Source organism: Loxodonta africana, chromosome 1, assembly GCF_030014295.1.
Source record: "Loxodonta africana isolate mLoxAfr1 chromosome 1, mLoxAfr1.hap2, whole genome shotgun sequence".
Lineage (NCBI taxonomy): Eukaryota > Metazoa > Chordata > Mammalia > Proboscidea > Elephantidae > Loxodonta > Loxodonta africana.
Window position 1 is genome coordinate 9972242 of NC_087342.1, and position 21385 is coordinate 9993626.

Here is a 21385-nt window from a genome sequence, read left to right on the forward strand (position 1 = left end):
TGAAAAGATAAACAAAATCGATAAACCATTGGCCAAACAGACAAAAGAAAAACAGGAGAGGAAGCAAATAAACCGAGTAAGAAATGAGACAGGCGATATCACAATAGATCCAACTGAATTAAAAGAATCATAACTGAATACTATGAAAAATTGTACTCCAACAGATTTGAAAACCTAGAGGGGATGGAAAAATTTCTAGAAACACACTACTTACCTAAACTAACACAAACAGAGGTAGAACAACTAAATAAACCCACAACAAAAGAAGAGATTGAAGAGGTAATAAAAAAACAAAAACTCCCAACAAAAAAAAAGAAGTCCTGGCCCGAATGGCTTCACCAGAGAATTCTACCAAACTTTCAGAGAATAGTTAACACCAGTACTACTAAATGTATTTCAGAGCATAGAAAAGGGTAGAATGCTTTGGAACTCATTCTATGAAGCCAGCACAACCCTGATACCAAAACCACGTAAAGGTACCGCAAAGAAAGAAAATTACTGACCAATATCTCTCAAGAACATGGACATGAAAATCCTCAACAAAATTCTAGCCAATAGAATTCAACAACATATCAAAAAAATAATTCACCAAGACCCAAGTGGGATTCATGCCAGGTATGCAGGGATGGGAAACCCTGGTGGCGTAGTGATTAAGTGCTACAGCTGCTAACCAAAGGGTCAGCAGTTCAAATCCACCAGGTGCGCCTTGGAAACTCTATGGGGCAGTTCTACTCTGTCCTATAGGGTCACTATGAGTCGGAATCGACGGCACTGGGTTTGGTTTTTTGGGGTATGCAGGGATGGTTCCACATTAGAATTAACAATCAAAATAATCCATCATATAAATAAAACAAAAGACAAGAACCGCATAATCTTATCAATTGATGCAGAAAGGCTTTTGACAAAGCCTAACACCCATTCATGACAAAAACTCTCAGCAAAATGGGAATAGAAGGGAAATTCCTTGACATAATAAAGGACACTTATACAAAGCCAACAGCCAACATCATCCTAAATGGAGAGAGTCTGAAAGCATTCCCCTTGAGATCGGGAACCAGACAAGGATGCCCTTTATCACCACTCTTATTCAACATTGCCAGAGCAATTAGGCAAGTAAAAGAAATAAAGGGCATCCGAACTGGTAAGGAAGAAGTAAAATTATCCCTATTTGCAGAAAACCACAAAGAATCCACAAGAAAACTACTGTCACTAATAGAAGATTTCAGCAAAATATCAAGATACAAGATGCTGTTGTTATTAGATGCCATCGAGTTGGTTCTGATTCATAGTGACCCTGTGCACCACAGAACGAAATACTGCCCGCTCCTGGACCATGCTCATAATCATTGTTATGCTTGAGCCCATTGTTGCAGCTGCTGTGTCAATCCATCTCATTGAGAGTCTTCGTCTTTTCTGCTGACCTTCTACAAGATACAACATAAATGTTAAAAAATCAGATGGATTCCTCTACATCCACAAAGAGAATTTTAAAAAGGGAATCACCAAATCAATACCATTTACAATAGCCCCCAAGAAGATAAAATGTTTAGGAATAAATCTAACAAGAGGTATAAAAAACCTGTACAAAGAAAACTACAAGACACTACTGCAAGGAACCAAAAGAGAGATACTTAAGTGGAAAAACATACCTTGCTCATGGTTAGGACATTGTGAAAATGTCAATTCTACTCAAAGCGATCTACGGATACAATGCAATCTCAATCCAAATTCCAATGACATCTTTTAATGAGCTGGAGAAACAAATCACCAACTTCATATGGAAAGGGAAGAGGCTCCGGAAAAGTAAAACATTACTGAAAAAGAACAAAGTGGCAGGCTTCACACTACCTGATTTTACAGCCTATTATACAGCCATGGTAGTCAAAACAGCCTGGTACTGGTGCAAAAACAAATACATAGATCAATGGAACAGAATTGAGAATCCAGACGTAAATCCGTCCACCTTTGAGCAGCTGATATTTAACAAAGGCCCAAAGTCCATTAAATGGGGAAAAGACAGTCTCTTTAACAAATGGTGCTGGCGTAACTGGATATCCATCTGCAAAAAAATGAAACAAGACCCATACCTCACACCATGTACAAAAACTAACTCAAAATAGATCAAAGACCTAAATATAAAATCTAAAGTGATAAAGATCATGGAAGAAAAAGTAGGGACAATGCTAGGAGCCCTAATACATGGCGTAAACAGAATACAAACCATAATTAACAATGCACAAACACCAGAAGAGAACCTATATAGTGGGAGCTCTTAAAAATCAAACACTTATGCTCATCCAAAGACTTCACCAAAAGAGTAAAAAGACAACCTACAGACTGGGAAAAAAAAATTTGGCTACAGCGTATCCTATCAGGGTCTAATCTCTAAAATCTACGAGATGCTACAAAACCTCAACAACAAAAAGACAAATAACCCAATCAAAAAATGGGCAAAGAATTTGAACAGACACTTCACCAAAGAAGGCATTCACGTGGCTAACAGATACATGAGGAAATGCTCACAGTCATTAGCCATTAGACAAATGCAAATCAAGGCCACAATGAGATACCATGGTATACCAACAAGGCTGGCACTAATCCAAAAAACACAAAATAATAAATGTTGGAGCAATTGTGGAGAGACTGGAACACTTATACACTGCTAGTGGGAATGTAAAATGGTACAGCCACTTTGGAAATCAATTTGGCGCTTCCTTAAAAAGCTATATATAGAAATACCATATGATCCAGCAATTCCACTCCTTGGAATATATCCTAGAGAAATTAGAGCTGTCACAGAAATGGATATATGCACACCCATGTTCATTGCAGCACTGTTAACAATAGCAAAAAGATGGAAACAACCTAGGTGCCCATCAACACACTTATGGATAAACAAATTGTGGTACATACACACAATGGAATACTATGCAATGATAAAGAATGATGATGAATCTGCAAAACATCTCACAACATGGATGAACCTGGATGGCATTATGCTGAGTAAAGGTAGTCACAAAAGGACCACTATTATAAGAACTCAAGAAAAGGTTTAAATACAGAAGAAAACATTCTTTCATGATTACAAGGGTGGAGAGGGAGGGAGGGGGAATTCACTAGGTAGTAGACAAGAATCATCTTTTAGGTGAAGGGAAGGATAACACACAACACAGGGGAAGTCAGCACAACAGGAGGAAACCAAAGGTAAGAAGTTTCCTGAACACAGCTAAACACTTTGCGAGGCAGAGTAGCAGGGGCTGGGGTCTGGGGACCACGTTTTGGGGAGACATATAGGTCAATTGCCGTAATAAATTTTATTAAGAAAACATTCTGCATTCTACTTTCGTGAGTGGCATCTGGGGTCTTAAAAACTTGCGATCAGCCATCTAAGATGTATCAGTTGGTCCCAACCTACTTGGAGCAAAGGAGAATGAACACAATCAAAGACACAAGGAAAATATTAGCCCAAGAGACAAAAGAACCATATAAACCAGAGACTCCATCATCCTGACAGCAGAAGAGTAGGTGGTGCCCAGCTACAACCAGTGACCTCCCTGACAGGGAGCACAATAGAGAGTCCCTGACGGAGCTGGAGAAAAGTGTGGTGTACCACTCAAATTCAGGTAAAAAGACCAGACTTAATGGTCTGACTGAGATCGGAAGAACACTTGAAGCCATGCCCCTCACCCTCACGCTGTTAACTCAGAACTAAAATCATTCCTGAAGCCCACTCTTCAGACAAAGAGAAGACAAAGTAAATTATTATAATGACATGTGCAAAGTGCTGGAGATAGAAAACCAAAACGGAAGAACACTTTGGGCATTTATGAAGCTGAAAGAACTAAAGAAAAAATGCAAGCCTCGAGTTACTACCTTGAAGGATTTTATGGGGAAAATATTAAACAATGCAGGAAGCGTCAAAAGAAGATGGAAGTAATACACAGAGTCACTATAGCAAAAAGAACTGTTGGTTGATGTCCAACCATTTCAAAAGGTAGCATATGATCAGGAACTGATGATATTGAAGGAAGAAAGGCATTGGCAAAAAACAAGGCTCCAGGAATTGACAGAATATCAACTGAGATGTTTCAACAAACAGATGCAGCACTGGAGGTGCTCACTTGTTTATACCAACAAATTTGGAAGACAGCTACCTGGCCAACTGACTGAAAGAGATCCATATTTATGTCTATTCCCAAGGGAGGTGATCCAACTGAATGTGGAAATTATTGAACAATATCACACGCAAGTAAATTTTTGCTGAAGATCGTTCAAAAGCGGCTGCAGCAGTATATCGACTGGGCACTGCCTGGATTCAGAAGAGGATGTGGAACCAGGGATGTCATTGCTGATGTCAGATGAATCCTGGCTGAGAGCAGAGAATACCAGAAAGATACTTACCTGTGTTTTATTGACTATGCAAAGGTATTAGACTGTGTGGATCATAATAAATTATGGATAATATTTCGAAGAATGAGAATTCCAGAACACTTAAGTGTGCTCATAAGGAGCCTGTACATAGGTCAAGAGACAGTTGTTCGGATACAACAAGAAGATAACTGCATGGTTTAAAGTCAGAAAAGGTGTGCCTCAGGGTTGTATCCTCTCACCATACTTAGTCAATCTGTATGCTGAGCAAATAGTTGGAGAAGCTGGACTACATGAAGAAGAACACAGTTATCGGGATTGGAGGAAGATTCATTAACAACCTGTGTTACGCAGATGACACAACATTGCTTGCTGAAAGTGAAGAGGACCTGAAGCACTTACTGTTGAGGATCGAAGACCACAGCCTTCAGTATGGATTACACTTCAATATAAAGAAAACAAAAATCCCCACAACTGAACCAATAAGCAACATGATGTTAAATGGGGAAAAGATTGAAGTTGTCAAGGATTTCATTTTATTTGGATCCACAATCAACACCCATGGAGGCAATGTGTCAAAAGACACATTGCACTGGGCAAATCTGCTGCAAAAGACCTGTGTTTAAAGTATTGAAAAGTGAGGATGTCACCTTGAAGACTAAGGAGCGCCTGAAGTAAGCCATGGTGTTTTCAATCGCATTATATGCGTGGAAAAGCTGAACAATGAATAAGGAAGACCAAAGAAGAATTGATGCCTTTGAAATGTGGTGTGGGCGAAGACTATTGAATGAACAAATCTGTCTTGGAAGAAGTACAACCAGGATGTTCCTTAGAAGCAAGGATGGTGAGACTGCGTCTTACATACTTTGGACATGTTATCAGGAGGGATCAGTCCTTGGAGAAGGAGAACATGCTTAAAGTAGAGGGTCAGCAAAAAAAGGGAAGAGCCTCAATGAGATGGATTGACACAGTGGCTGCAACAATGGGCTCAAGCATAACAAAGATTGTGAGCATGGCACAGGAGCCGGCAGTGTTTTGTTCTGTGGTACATAGGGTTGCTATGAGTCAGAACGAACTCAACGGCACCTAACAACAACAACATAAAACATAAAATAACACGAAGAGTGTGCTTCTTAGTTCAAGCAGATACAGGAGATCAAATGGGGGACTCCTGTCCAGAGGCAAGATGAGAAGGTAGGAAGGGACAGGAACTGGTTGGACTGACACGGGAAATGAGGGGTGGAAAGGGAGAGTGTGCTGTCACATTATAGGGATTCCAACTAGGGTCACATAACAATATGTGTAGAAATTTTTGTATGAAAAATTCACTTGAGCTGCAAACTTTCACCTAAAGCACAATAAAAAAAAAAGCTAGTAGGGAAGGATGACAGTATGAGTCCTGTGGTCATCCCAGAGTGGGGAGAAATGAAAGAGAGGAAGGCATAAGGGTTTTTCTCATTGCATGATTTTGCTTATGCTGTGATCAGGCCTGTAGTATGTCAGACACAGGCCAGGGCCCTTACTAGAGGGAATATGCCCCAAAGGTCAGCCAATTCTGCCTCAGAAAATCCTTGAATGCATTTGAGACACGTTTATGGTCAGAGTTAGTGAGTGGCAGTGCCCACTCCTAGGATACTGCTCCTACTAGCATCCCACAATGCTTTCACTTCCCCACCAGAAGAGGCATTTATTTGGGCTAATGTGGGGTCTTCAAACTGAGGTACCTGTACCCCCAACAGCACCTGAAGAATTTCTAAGGGCATGTGGGCACTTACAGTTTTAAGAGAATTAATTTTCAGATCTTCAGTTCCTAAAACTTACCAGCAGTGAGAAGGATCTTGCCTTCCTCCATATTTAAAAAGAAAGGCTTGCCTCTCCCCTAACCTAAATCTTACTGTGGTTCAGTGTTCTAGAAAGTAAAAAAGCTTCAGGCTGCCAAGTGAAGAGACAATTTGAAAGAAAAGTTCTTTGATCAAGGTTGCCGCCTTAAATCAAGACAATAAGCCCAACTTAGTGCTTTGCACACTTCTTGTTTTAGACACATTTCTACTAAAATAGAAATGTGGCATAAGGGCTGGGTGGGGGGTGGGGTGGCAGGAGTGATGATAGTTTTTCAGTAATGAACTTTGCCTCTTCTAAATCCTGTCTATGGTCAAACCCACCATCTCTCCTAAGGCAGAGTCCAGGAAAGAGGGCGAAGGGAGTATAGGTGAGAAATACCACAGGCAGCAGCACAGTGCTTCATTCCAGAAGCAAGGTCATGGCAGGGCTCCGTGGGGGACTTCTCTGTCCATCTTAGATTTACAATCACTGAGCTTTGTAAAGCATGCCAGGAAAGACTTGGTGCGACAGGAGCCCTTTCCATTTTCATCATTCTGAATTACGAGAACGAGCTTGGTGAGTGCTCTCTGGTCTAGGTCTCAGATGCATATTTTGAATATTTGCAAGAAGAAGGATGTGACAACTTCCACTTTTACCACTATTAGATCAACATTATACTTTCAAGTAAAAGGGCCAGACATCAGGGGTAAGTTCATGTTTTGTGTCTTCTTGAACATTTACTTAGATTTTAGGAGGAATCTTTTCACTGATTTTTGCTAGTGGGTTATTGGATGCTGTCAATTCACATTAATTACTTACTTGGGCCCAAGGTTCCTGCTTCCGCCACTCTTCAGCCACTTGTTTGCTCATTAATTCATGTCTTCTGGGTGTATGACTATATTTAGATTAACCTAATGGGGATGTGTGGTAGACTCTACTGTAAATAGTACATTTAACAAAAATTAGAATTCCATCCTTAGTAGTTAAAAAAGGTGATCTCCAATGTCATTTCTATGACCAAGGCCATGTTTTCCAACTACTGATCCTTCTTCTTTGTTTCCAACTTGTGCACTCCAATCACCAGTAGTTGTCAGTGCATCTTGATTGCATGTTTCATCAATTTTAGACTGCATAAGTTGATAAAAAAATCTTCAAAATGAGGAGAAACATCTGCAAACACCCATTAATGATCAGAATGTGGAATGTACAACATATGAATTTAGAAAAGTGTTAGAATTTTGCATGACCAACAACTTATTCATTGGAAATACCTTTTTTCAATAATATAAATGGCGACTATTCATGTGGACCTCACCAGATGGAATACAAACCTGTGGAAAGAGACGATGGATACGCTCAATATCATCACTCAGAACACTGCCAGGGGCCAACTGCAGAACAGACCATCAATTGTACCTATGCAAGTTCAAGTTGAAGCTAAAGAAAATTAAAACACATCCGCAAGAGCCAAACTACCAGCTTGAGTATATCCCATCTGAATTTAGAGACCATTTCAAGAATAGATTTGATACATTGAACAGTAATGATCGAAGGCCAAATGAGTTCCGAGATGACATCAAAGACATCATACATGAAGGAAGTAAAAGTTCATTAAAAAGACAGGAAAGAAAGAAAAGATCAAAGTGGATGTCGGAAGAGACTCTGAAACTTGTTCTTGAATGCAGAGCAGCCAAAGTGAATGGAAGAAATGATGAACTAAAAGAGCTAACCAGAAGATCTCAAAGGGTGGCTCGAGAACACAAAGTAAAGTATTATAATGAAATGTGCAAAGACCTCGAGTTAGAAAACTAAAAGGGAAGAACACACTCAGCATTTCTCATACTGAAAGAACTGAAGAAAAAATTCAAGCTTTGAGTTGCAATACTGAAGATTTCTATGGGCAAAAAATCAAATGATGGAGGAAGCATCAAAAGAAGATGGAAGGAATACACAGTGACTGTACCAAAAAGAAATGATCAGTGTTCAACCATTCCAGGAGGTAGCATATGATCAAGAACTGATGTTACTGAAGGAAGAAGTCCAAGCAGCAGTGAAGGCATTGGTGAAAAACAAGGCTCCAGGAATTTTGATGGAATACCACTTAAGATGTTTCAATAAATGGATGCAATGCTGGAAGTGCTCATTTGTGTATGCCAGGAAAATTGGAAGACAGCTACCTGGCCAACTGTCTGGAAGAGATCCATATTCCTGCCCATTCCAAGGAAAGGTGATCCAACAGAACACAGAAATTATCAAACAATATCATTAATATCACATGCAAGTAATATCTTGCTGAAGATAATTCAAAAATGATTGCATCAGTATAGAACTGTCAGAAATTCAAGTTGGATTCAGAAGAGGACATGGAATGAGGGATATCATTGCTGATGTCAGATGAATCTTGGGTGAAAGCAGAAAATACCAGAAAGATGTTTACCTGTGTTTTATTGACTATGCAAAGGCATTCGACTGTGCGAATCATAAAAAATCATGGATAACATTGTAAAAAAAAAAAAAAAAAACATTGTGGTGAACGGAAATTCCTGAACACTTAATTGTGCTCATGTGGAACCTGTACATAGAGCAAGAGGCAGTTGTTTGAACAGAACAAGGGGATACTTTGGGCTTAAAATCAGAAAAGGTGTGTTTCTCAGGGTTGTATCCTTTCACTGCAAGAACGAACAAGTCTGTATTGGAAGACTGCTTAGAAGCGAGGATGGTGAGACTTGGTTTCTCATACTTTGGAATGTTATCAGGAGGGACCAGTCTCTGGAGAAAGACACCATGTTTGGTCAAATAGATGGTTAGTGAAAAAGAGGAAGACCCTCAAGGAAATGGATTGACACAGTGGCTTCAATGATGGGCTCAAATACAGCAGTGATAGTGAGGATGGCACAGGACCAGGCAGAGTTTCATTCTGTTGTAAGTAAATAGGGTCACTGTGAGTTGGAACTGACTCAGCAACACCTAGCAACAGTAACAGATGTGTTTTCCCTTCTTTTTTCCTCAAACTCCATTGAAATAATAGCCAAATGTTTTATTTATTTATTTTTTTAAAGTATGCCCACAATTACAATGAAAATAGGAGAAGCACGATCTTCTGGAGTAAATTTCTGAAGACTCGAAAGTGAATGGAGGTGATTGATGAAATAGGACTGAAGAAGCCAATGCTAGAGAACTTTTATTACTGGAAGGAAATACCAATTAAAAGAGTTTAAAGGAGTTTAATCTGGGGGGGAAGCCAGGGTTGGAGAGGAAAAGAGCAGGGGGCTACAATTTCTTGGTGTAAGTTCTTCCGTGCAACTTGATTTTTTTTTTTTAATCCCAATATAGTTCTACTTTAATAAAAATGAAAGGATTTATTTTCAAAATTTATTTTTGTTGTTGGGAATATAGACAGCAAAACACATACACCAATTCAAGTTTCTACATGTGCATTTCAGTGACCTCAATTACATTCTTTGAGTTGTGCAACCATTCTCACCCTCATTTTTCCAAGTTGTTCATCCCCCATTAACATAAACTCACTGCCCCCAAAGTTTTCTTCCTAATCTTTCAAGTTGCTATAGTCAGTTTGGTCCCATATAGATAGTTCTTAAAAGAGCATAATCCTCAAGGCTGACATTTTTTATTAGTGAAGCTAAACTATGTTTGGAAAAGAATTTATTTTTAAAAGTCTTGTGTGATAAAGAAAAATCATAAACTTATTAAAGAATATTTTTATAATCTTAGAGTGAGGGAACAAGACACACAAATGGCAAGCCACAAAGAAAAGATACACGGATTTGACTTCACACAAATTTAGAACATGTGTTCAATGAAAGGTACCATAAATGAAATGAAAACACAAGAAATGAAAATGACAAGTCATTGAGGACCCTGTAGGAAAGTCTGAGTAGAGGAAAATGCAATCTTGATTCTCAGAAGCCATGTAGGACCAGGAGGCCTTGCAGTTTGCTTCGTTGTCTGAACAGGGTGATCTTTATGGAAAGGATGACTCAATCTTTCCTCTTTTGACCTTAGAGCTGTTTAACTCTGCTGCTTGGCTCAAACTTTCTCCCTTTCCTTCTTGAGCCCATAGGGGAGGTCTGGGCTGAACCGTGTCCTCAGATCCATGTAAATTTTGCTGTACATATTGAATTTGCAGAGTTCAGGGTGCTGGGGCAACGTGGGTACTGGGAAAACCCCTTTCCCACAGTGGGTTCACTCTTGCCTAGGAAAGAAAACCCACTATTGCATTGAAAAAAATTGTCAGGAAAGCTTTTTGTTTGTTCATTTGGAAGTTCATTTTCGGGTGGTCTCAGCAGAAAGAGTCACAAGAAGCTTTCTGACCTCTGTTCCAGGACAATTCTACAGGGCACCCCCCCGGCACCAGCAAGATGATTTCTGCAAGGGACTGTGGTCACAGTATCCTTTAGCCTCTCAGTGGAGGACCTGAAATCTTTCCCTGGCTCCTTTCCTTGCTTTGTCCAACCACATTTACAATGCCTGAACCACGCATAGCACAACTACACCTAGGCCCTAAGAGCATGGCATGTCCAAGTAGTGCCACAGTCTGTAAAAGCTGGTGGAAAATGTCATCATTGTCAGAGTGGTCACCTCTTCCTTTTAGAAAGCTGTCACACTCTTTCTGGTTCTCTGAGGCAGAAATTACGGGAATGCTTAAAATGAAAAAAGAAGTGGATATTCAGAGCTAACCCTTGTCCAAATTGAGGGCCCTTTCCATACTATCCACTGCCTACCCTTCCTCCTACACCTGGCAATATACTCTCCATGCCTGCAAATCTTGGCAACTTCCTGGACTGTGTTTCCTCATCCTCTTGGCCCACTCAAAGATCATTCTTTCTTAAAGATCCAGAGACCAAATGCCACCCCCTCATCTGACTCTTCAGTCCGCCATCTGCTGTTTCCCTTCTCTGAGCTCCTAACACCTGTACCACTCATTTGGCATGTCAATTCAATTCCCCTCAAATTTGAGTGCTTACTATATGTCTGGGGATGCAAAGATGAATAGACCCGTAGAGGTAAGAATAAGGTTAAAAAAAAAAAAAGAACCCCAAAAAACTAAACCTGTTGCTGTCGAGTTGATTCTGACTCATAGTATCCCTGTAGGACAGAGTAAACTGCTCCCTAGGGTTTCCAAGGCTGTAATCTTTACAGAAGCAGTCTGCCACATTTTTCTCTCACAGAGCAGCTGGTGGGTTAGAACCACTGACCTTTCATTCAGCAGTCGAGTGCTTAACCACTGTGCCACCAGATCTACCTCAAGACTTAAGTAAAACAAAAACTAAACCTGTTGCCATCAAGTTGATTCCAACCCATAACGTCTCTACAGGACAGAGGAGAACTGTCCCATAGGGTTTCCAAGGAGCACCTGGTGGATTCGAAATGGTGGCCTTTTTTGGTTAGCAGCCAAGCTCTTGGACCACTGTGCCACCAGGGCAGTAGGCCTTACAAAAAGGAAACAAGTCAAGGCTAGGTACAAAAAGACCAGGGCAACTCACTGAAAGTAAGTCTGCAGTACAATGAAAATGCCAACATGATATTGTGGGGTATGAATGGAAATATGATATACTATGACCAGGAATTATCTTACCGAATTCCTTCTACACAAGTCTTGGATCCTTGTTGAAATGTACACCTAGTTTCAAACTAAATGTAGAAAATGGAGAGGACCCAGGAAACAGTAACAAATAATAATAAAAAGGATGCAAAACTGGGCACCTTTGAGAAAAGAGAAAGGGAGAGCTGAGTTATGTATTTATTTTCTCCTGGCCTAGAAGTTCTAAAATCGCCTCATAGGCATGTGAAAGCCAGACAACAAAAAAGGTAGATCAAAGGAGAATTGATGCACTTGAATTGTGGTGTTGGTGAGGAGTGTTGAATATACAGTGGACTACCAGAAGAGTGACCAAATCAGTCTTGGAGGAAGTACAGCCAGAATGCTCCTTAGACGTGATGATGGGAAGACTTCAGACATGTTACCAGGAGGGACCCATTCTGTTTGTAAAATCAAAGAGAAATTGCATATTTCACAAAACCTTCCCAGGTAGGGAAACACTGTAAACACACCTTCCATGCACACATTAAACTGCCATTTCAATAAAACAGTTTGAGGCCTCTACAGAAGGCCTGATTTATAAAAATACCACACCATTAAGAACAGAATTTCATAGAGTGAAGAACCTGAAAACACTCTCGAATTGAATCTCTTCTTGAGCCTTGCACTGGGATGTTGAGTGGCTTCCCAGTGGATCCAGACACTACTAGGAAAGCCACCTGAACAGGCCACCATTGTGAAATCATTGGTTGTCCTCCATTTAGATACCCCACCCAGATTTTTTTTTTTTACGCAGAGTTGTAACTAAGGTATGGCAGGTGGAGCAACTGTGCTGGGTGCTGCTTGAGGAGGGGCACTAACGAGCAGTTTCTATTGGCCATAGCAGTTTCCATGGAGAGAGTATTAAGCAATTTAAAACGAATTGCCATAGGTGCTATTTTCAGTAGATAGGCCCCTGGCCCCACCCCAAGTTTCTGGAAGTCTCTTCAAAGAGCAATTTTAGGAATGAACATCCAAGACCACGGTAAGTGAGCTGACACCTCATCCAAGGGAGGAGAAGCCTGGAAAGGTGAGAGCAACTAAATACCCCCCAACTAGATTTTTCTTTACTGGAAGTCTCTAGGATTCATTTAGGAACAAATGAGAGCGGAGGTTTGCCCAAGTTGCCTCTAATAGAGGATTGTGGGGCAGAGACTGTGGCTGAGCAACTTAACCTCAGCAAGGCTCCCCAGGTTTTTGTTTAAGAAATAGTTACTTTGCATTTTCTGGAAGATGTATTTTCATCCGTGAGAGCTAAGTGAGCAGTGAAGTCTGTTTGGGTGGGGCTGAAGGCCCCGCCCACACCAGGGAAGGGGAGCTTGGGACTATACAGGGCAGCTGAGAAATCCCAGAAGACCAGAAGGAGGGGAGCAGTACGGGTCATTACTAGGAAATGTACCAGGTCAGATTTCAAAGTCTACTGGTGGATCCCCAGATCAAAGGTTGGGAACCCCTGACCTACAGAAGCAAGCTACTGCACTGGGGGGAGGAGGGCAGTAAGTCGTATTTCCCCCATGTTTCTTTCTGTTCTGCATAGAAGGCAAGAAGCAACTCCCAGTTTTTAAACACTAATTTTTTATACTTATCCTCTTAGTACCTCTTCATACAGTGTCCCCACCCTCACTTCCTGCCACATTTGATGGTTGCCTTTTTTTTTTTTTAAGAATTATTACATACATTAGTTGTTTTTTTTTTTTAATACATTTACCCTGTTATCTAGTAGAGACTCAAGCCTCTTTTTGAAGGGCATAGAACATTTTGAAAATCAGACCCAGGAGGTTTATAACTTCAATGAAATCAGTGTTTAGTCTATCATGTCGTTTCAGATTTTTTCTAAGTGGCAACATAAAGAATGTCTTCGACTAGGAGTTCCAAACCATGGGTGTTTGTGTGACACTGAGTAATTTTCTTTACTTCACGGGGCCTCAGTTTCCTTGCTGTAAAACAAGCGGTTGTGCAGGTATCCTTTTTGGCACTAATATTTCATTATTTAAACTCTGCCTTTATGTACATATGTGTCCTATCAAAAATTTTTTACCTCAGGAAATGTGGCCAAAGAGTCCATTTTCTAAGTCTTTTTCTTAGTCTTCTTTTAAAGCCACCAGGAGGATCTTTGATTTCCGTTGTGTAAATCTGTTATTCAGTCTTACAGCTGAGTAAACTTACAGACAGTAATCTTACAGATGAAAGGACTGAGTGAGAAAGGAAAGCAGAATGGCTATGCTCATAACTCAGTGAGCAGACTGGACTGGGAGTATGAACTCAGGCCTCAACACTGAGGTGGAGCTGAACAACTGTGCAGCGTTCAGGGAACAGATGCTAACCTAAGCCTGCAGCTTTGCTTTTTTTTACTTTTTTGTTTGTTTTCTTTTGTTTCTCATGCCCAGTAGCTGTTTTGATTATTTCTGGGCTTCTGACAATTTTAGTTTCTCTGGGGTTGGCTCCTAATTACTCTTCAAAAATCAACCTACAGTGTCACTGAACTGCACATGTAGAAGTGGTTGAGATGACATACATTTTGTTATGTTGTTATGTATATATACATACACAAAAAAATCAACCGGGATATGATTTTCTCCGAACACCATGGCTGAATCAGTCATGTTGTCTCTCTCTCTCTTCGTTTGCCAACTCTGCACCTTGTGCCTTCTCCTCATAGTCTAATGTCACTGTGTTCCACAAAGTCTCCTCTGTTTGTGTGGTTTTTGCCTTACCTCTCTAACTGCCAGGAGCACCTAACAAAGTGCTTGGCACATTTTAGATGCTCAAAAAGTCTCCTTGAATTGAATCAGTGGAGCAAGGTGTATGAGCAGCTGCTTTTGTTTTCCTGGTTCTTCTAAAAAGCCTCTATCTCATTTTTCCCCCCACTTGATTTCATTTTAACAAATATATATTTAGGTCCCATTCTGTGGTATGTTTTCCTTTGAGCCTGTTTTTATGTTTGTGTCTGCTAGTAACAGAATCGACTCAATGACAGTTAACAACAACAGTGAGTCCAAGTGGCCCTGCCTATGAACCATTTTCTGTTAGCTATTCTTATTTAACCAGGCAGCTATGATGTTACACATTCAGGCCCATGGAGTGGCAGAGGTTTGTTTCAGCTCGTATTTTTCGATGATCTCTTTTCCTTGCATTAACCCAGATATTCAAGCTTAACCAAGGTGTGGTTGGAGAGCAACTGAGCCCCAAGAACCTGTATTTCTTTGTGTTGACCTGGAAAGGAGTTTATTCTAAGGGCATTACCTTATCTGCACTTTTGGAATTGATTATAGTAATAATACTGTTGAAGGTTGATTTGTGTCCCCCAAAAGTATGTGTTGTAAATCCTAACCCGTATACCAGTAGATGTAATCCCATAGACAAATAGGGTTTTCTTTGTTGGGTTAATGAGGTCATATCAGTGTGGGGTATGTTTTAAGCCAATCACTTTTGAGATATATAAAGAGCAGATGAGACACAGAAACAAGCAAGCATGAATGGGAGAAAGAGAAGTTCCACACGGAGATCTCAAAGTAACACTGAGAAGAACCCTGCAGAGGCTGAGACAAGAATTTCCCCTGAGTGGACAAAGAGAGGCTTCCCCTAAAGCTGGTGCCCTGAATTCAGACTTTGAGTCCCCTAAATGTGAGCAAATAAATTTCTGTTGATGAAAGCCACCCACTTGTGGTATTTCTGTTATAGCAGCACTAAAAACTAAAAAAAAAAAAAAAATTAAAAAAAAAAGACTAAGGCAAATACTTATTATAAATAACAGAGAGAAATGTTTACTATGTAAAACTAAATGGTTAAATAAAAAAGGGCATAAAATTATATATACAAATGATCCAAATTTTTCAAAAAATATGTGCATAAAGACTGTAAGTGTATATAGTCTGACTGGTAGAATGTGTGTGGTTTCTAATTTTTTCTGTGTTTTCTAAAATTTCTTTATACATACAATACATAAAAATTCTTATTGTAAAAGATTAAAAATTTCCTCTTATCTCTTTCCCTACTCCCAGCAAACCCTCCCTTTCCCCTTTGAGAGGTAATCATTATAATCATTAATAACCATTTGATGTGTGTCCTCCCAGCCATTTTATATGCATGTACTCACACACACAGCTTTCTCTCTTTTAACATAAATAAGACTGTATAATATTCATCATTCTAAACTGTGATTTTTTTACTTAACAAAATGTCTCCAAGCTCCTTCCATGTGAGCACATCCATGTCTACCTCATAGTTTTGCACAATTCCATTGTATGCCATAATTGAGGGGAAGGAAACTCATATTCCCTTTAGAGGGATATTCAGGTTATTTCCAATTTTGTGCTATTAGAAACAATTTTTCTAAGAACATCAAGGAACATTTGTCTTTCTGAACATTTATGGGTATTATTTCAGGAGCAATTCCTGGAAGCTTTCCTAACATTTCTACCAAATGGGCTTATTATTATCAAAAAAGACATGTAAACATTTTAAAATAAAACTAATATGAAAAGCCAGCAGCCTAACATGAGACCAGACTCAGCTGGGTCTACTCTGTGACCGCAGAGAGTATGTTAGGGCCTAGCATTTGCCAGGGGGTACACAACCAAAACCCATTGGCGTTAAGTCAATTCCAACTCATAGCAACCCTATAGGAAAGAGTAGAACTGCTGCATTGGGTTTCCAGGGAGCGGTTGGTGGATTCAAACTGCTAACCTTTTGGTTAGCAGCCTGAGCTCTTAACCATTGTGCCATCAGGTCTCCACTAGGTACAGAGTAGGTGTTTAATGTCTACTGAATAAATATAAATAATTTAATGCTTCATACATCATAGCATCTGTGTAAGAAAGTGATAATTATTCCCAATTTACAGGAGAGGTACCTGAGGCATCTCAGAGATCAGCTCTGAGCCCTGAGTTTGTTTCTCAATACGAGCCTCACTGTAAAAAGTGATATGTATTTATCATACATGAAGAAAGGAAAAGGTTATTAAAAAGACAGGAAAGAAAGAAAAGACCAAAATGGTTGTCAGTAGAGGTGTACTCTTGAAAGTACAGTAGCTAAAGGGAACGGAAGAAATGATGACATGAAAGAGCTGAGCAGAATGTTTCAAAAAGCAGCTCTAGAAGTAAAGTAAAATATTATAATGAAATGTGCAAAGACCTGGAGTTAGAAAACCAAAAGGGAAGAACACGCTCAGCGTTTCTCAAGCTGAAAGAACTGAAGAAAAAACTCAAGCCTCAAATTGCAATACTGAAGATTCCATGGGCAAAAAAGTGAAGGACACAGGAAGCATCAAAAGAAGATGGAAGGAATACACATAGTAACTGTACCAAAAAGAATTGGTCGATGTTCAACCATTTCAGGAGGTAGCATATGATCAAGAACCAAAGGTACTGAAGGAAGAAGTCCAAGCCACAGTGAATGCATTGGAGAAAAACAAGGCCCCAGAAATTGATGGAATACCAACTGAGACGTTTCAACAAATGAATGCAACACTGGAAGTGTTCACTCGTCTGTGCCAAGAAATTTGGAAGGCAGCTTCCTGGCCAACCAGCTGGAAGAGATTCATATTTCTGCCCATTCCAAAGAAAGGTGATCCAACAGAATGCAGAAATTATCAAACAATATCATTAATATCACATACAAGTTAAGTTTTGCTGAAGGTAATTAAAAAATGGTTGCAGCAGTGCATTGACAGAGAACTGTCAGAAATTCAAGCCAGATTCAGAGGAGGACGTGGAATGAGGGATATCATTGCTGATGTTGTTGCTGGGTGGAAACCCCAGGTTCTGGTAGGCGTGGGTTGTTACAGCCAATAAACAAGAGACCGAGGTGGGAGAGAAGAAAGTACCTTTATTTCGTTGTGCAAGGAAAGGAACAATTGGGGTTGTAGCCTCCAAGGCTGCTCGCAGGCAGCTTGGGGAAGTGGGCTTTCACAAAGAGCAGACAAGGAAATGCAAATTCATCATGAATATTCAGGACTGACCTTCACACAGGTGCTGAGGACTTGGGAATGACTATGCATTTTCTATAGACAAGGGTTCGATTCTCCAGGTTGGAGGAAGAGGTCAATTTTCCTTCATTAGCATGTTAAGTGTCCCCCCAGAGGTGGGGTACTTGTATGCATTTTTCACTTAATGAGTTAATAGGTCACCTGCAGTATTAAAATGGCATAGAAAACCTGCTAAAACTCATACAGGTCCCCTATGCTATGGCTCGTCTTGTGGTTATCTTGTCAAGAATAATCTCAGAATAATGAGCAGTGTATTCTGCTCAGTATAGGAGGATAAGCCAGACCAGGTGTCTCTTAGAAGGGTTGAGCTCTGAGGCTGTCTGCTTCAATGTCAGATGGCTCTTGGCTAAAAGCAGAGAATACCAGAGAGATGTTTACCTGTGTCGTATTGACTATGCAAAGGTACTCTGCTGTGCGAATCATAACAAATTACAGATAACATTGAGAATCATAACAAAATATAGATAACATTATAGATAACTTCTCAATGTTATGTATTCTAATGTTATCTAGAATTCCAGAACACTTAATTGTGCTCACGCAGAATCTGTACATAGAACAAGAGGCAGTCGTTCAACTAGAACAAGGGGATACTGCAGGTTTAAAATCAGGAAAGGTGTGTCTGGGTTGTGTTCTTTTACCACACTTATTAAATCTTTATGCTGAGGAAATAATCCAAGAAGCTGGACTATATGAAGAAGAACACAGCATCAGGATTGGAGGAAGACTCATTAACAACTATGATATACAGATGACACAACCTTGTCTGCTGAAAGTGAAGAGAACTTGAAGCACTTCCTGATGAAGATCAAAGACCACAGCCTTCAACATAAAGAAAACAAAAATCTTCACAACCGAACCAATAAGCAACATCATGATAAGTGGTGAAAAGATTGAAGTTGTCAAGGATTTCATTTTATTTGGATCTACAGTCAGTGCCCACAGAAGCGGCAGTCAGGAAATCAAATGACATACTGCATTGAGCAAGTCTGCTGCAAAAAACCTCTTTAAAGGGTTAAAAAGCAAAGATGTCACTTTGAGGACTAAGGTGTGCCTGACCACACCATGGTATTTTCGTCTCATATGCCTTCGAAAGCTGGACAATAAATAAGGAAGATGGAAGAAGAATTGATGCCTTTTAATTATGGTGTTGGCAAAGAGTTTTGAATATGCCATGGACTGCCAAATGAAGGAACAATATGTCTTGGAAGAAGTACAGCCAAAATGATCCTTAGACATGAGGATGGCGACTTTGTCTCACATACTTTGGACATGTTCTCAGGAAGGACCAGTCCCTGGAGAAGGACATCATGCTTGATAAATTAGAGGGTCAGCGAAAAAGAGGAAGATCCTCAATGAGACGGATTGACACAGTGGCTACAACAATGGGTTCAAGTGTAAAAAGAATAGTGAGGATGGTGAAAGACTGGACAGTGTTTCGTTCTGTTGTACATAGGGTCGCTATGAGTTGGAATGGACTTAATGGCACCCAACTACAACAACAACATTTGTGAGTAATGAACATGCCTGGTAAGCAATGAAGGTGTGCCTTCCTCAGTAAAATTGGGGGCAGGGAGTTAAGTCTTCATCGTTTTTGTGTTCCCAGCCTCTACACTAATCCCTAAGCTCTTGGCGTTGAGTTGACTCCAACTCAGGACACCCACATGTGTGTCAGAGTAGAACTGTGCTCCAAAGGGTTTTCAAGGGCCGATTTTTCAGAAGTAGGTCAGCAGGTCTTCTGAAGTGCCTCTGGGTGAACTTGAACCTCTAACCTTTTGGTTAGCAGCTGAGTGCATTAATCATTTATACCAATGGGACTCATCATTAGTGCCTAGTACCTGATAAAATGCCAAACAAATATTTGTTCTTCTTGGCAGAACAACAAACCCATTGCTGTCAAGTTGATTCGGACTCGTAGTAACCCCGTAGAACAGAGTAATGTTTACGGAAGCAAATAGCCACATCTTTCTCCCACGTTGCAGCTAATGGGTTCAAACCACGGACCTTTCAGTTAGCAGGTGAGCGCTTAACCGCTGTGCCACCAGGACTCCTTTGGCTATGTCCCAGATGTCCCCAAAACAGTTTCCAATGTTTGTCCAAGTAGAAAGGATGTCATTGGCAGTTGCTATTGGGAAAAGAAGGTAGGATGGCTCGTGTGATAGTGAGAAGTGGGTATACAGGGAGATGCAGTAATAACTTTTATTGCCAATAAGCAAGAGATGAGTTATCTCATGCAATCCTCAGAACAACTCTATGAGGTAACTACGATTATTTTCCCTATTTTAGAAAAGTGGAAAATTAAGCTTAGCAAGGTGGAGCGACTTACCCAAGCTAGAATGTGCTGTTGCCGGAGATTGAAATCAGGTAGCGTGAATGAGGCAGGAGTCTATGCTGTTGACAGCAAGGTTCCTAAGCACCATTAAGTGAAAGCTAACTAATTTCGCCCCAGGTTATTCTTTACATTCAGGCCAAAGAAAAACTTCTTCCAAGGCTTCTTACAAAAAAGGGCCACTATGTGGTAAGAATGATCTCCTCAACAGACATCTTTAGCTGAAACAGTGATTTTATAAGGGTTGTTGATTATTTAAAATGTTCCTCACTAGAGAACTTTCTTTGACTATATTCACAGAGGTTGAAAATCTTTGAAGATGAACCTGATTTTTATAAACTCTCAAAAGTCACTTAGGCCAGGGCCAGGGATGGTGGTGGGAGATGAACTGGGCAAGGGCACCAGGGGATTTCCTGGAGTGGTGGAAACATTTTGTACGCATTGTGATGGTTGTAACCCAGGTGTACACATTTATCAAAAGGTACTGAACAGCACACAGAAAAGGTGCACTACATGTAACATGTAAATTATACCTCAATAAAGCTTTTTTTTTTTTTTTTTTTTTTAAGCTCTTAGGTCAAGTATGGACCCCTGGTGCTCAGTGGTTAAGGGCTTGGCTGCTAACCAAAAGGTCGGCAGTTCAAATCCACCAGCTGCTCTTGGAAATCCTATGGGGCGTTTCTACTCTGTCCTATAGGGTTGCTGTGGGTCGGAATCCACTCTAGGGCAGTGAGTTTGGTTTGGCGGTTATGCCAAGTCTGGGTCATTACAGCATGAAAGATAGGTCTGTTGTTCGCTGCCGTCTAGCCAGCTCGGCCTCATAGAGACCTTACGTATAACAGAAAGATACCTGTTTCTGCGCCTTCCTCACCGTTATTGCTCTGCTCGAGCCCACAGTTGCAGCCATTTTTTTCTTATACAAAGTAAAAATTTGCACAAGTATATAGACTACATACATGTAGTAATTCTAATTCTCCTTAAAAGAGACATTATTCGTTGATTTAGGAAAAAAAAAAGTTCTTAGTTTTCCGTTGCTTTTATTTACAGCCAGCATGAAAAAATTCCCTACTGCTGCCAAATAAGTAGTGAGTTCAAATTAGTTCATTTAATTCTTACACCACCTAAGACTCCCACTAATAGCGATCCTATATGACTGAATAGAACCCTATAGGGTTTCCTAGGCTGAGATCTTCATCTGCTGGTAGGTTCCAATCTCCGACCTTTCCGTTAGCAGCCAAGCCAGCGCTTAATCCCTGCGCCACCAGGGCTCCGCCCTAAGAGG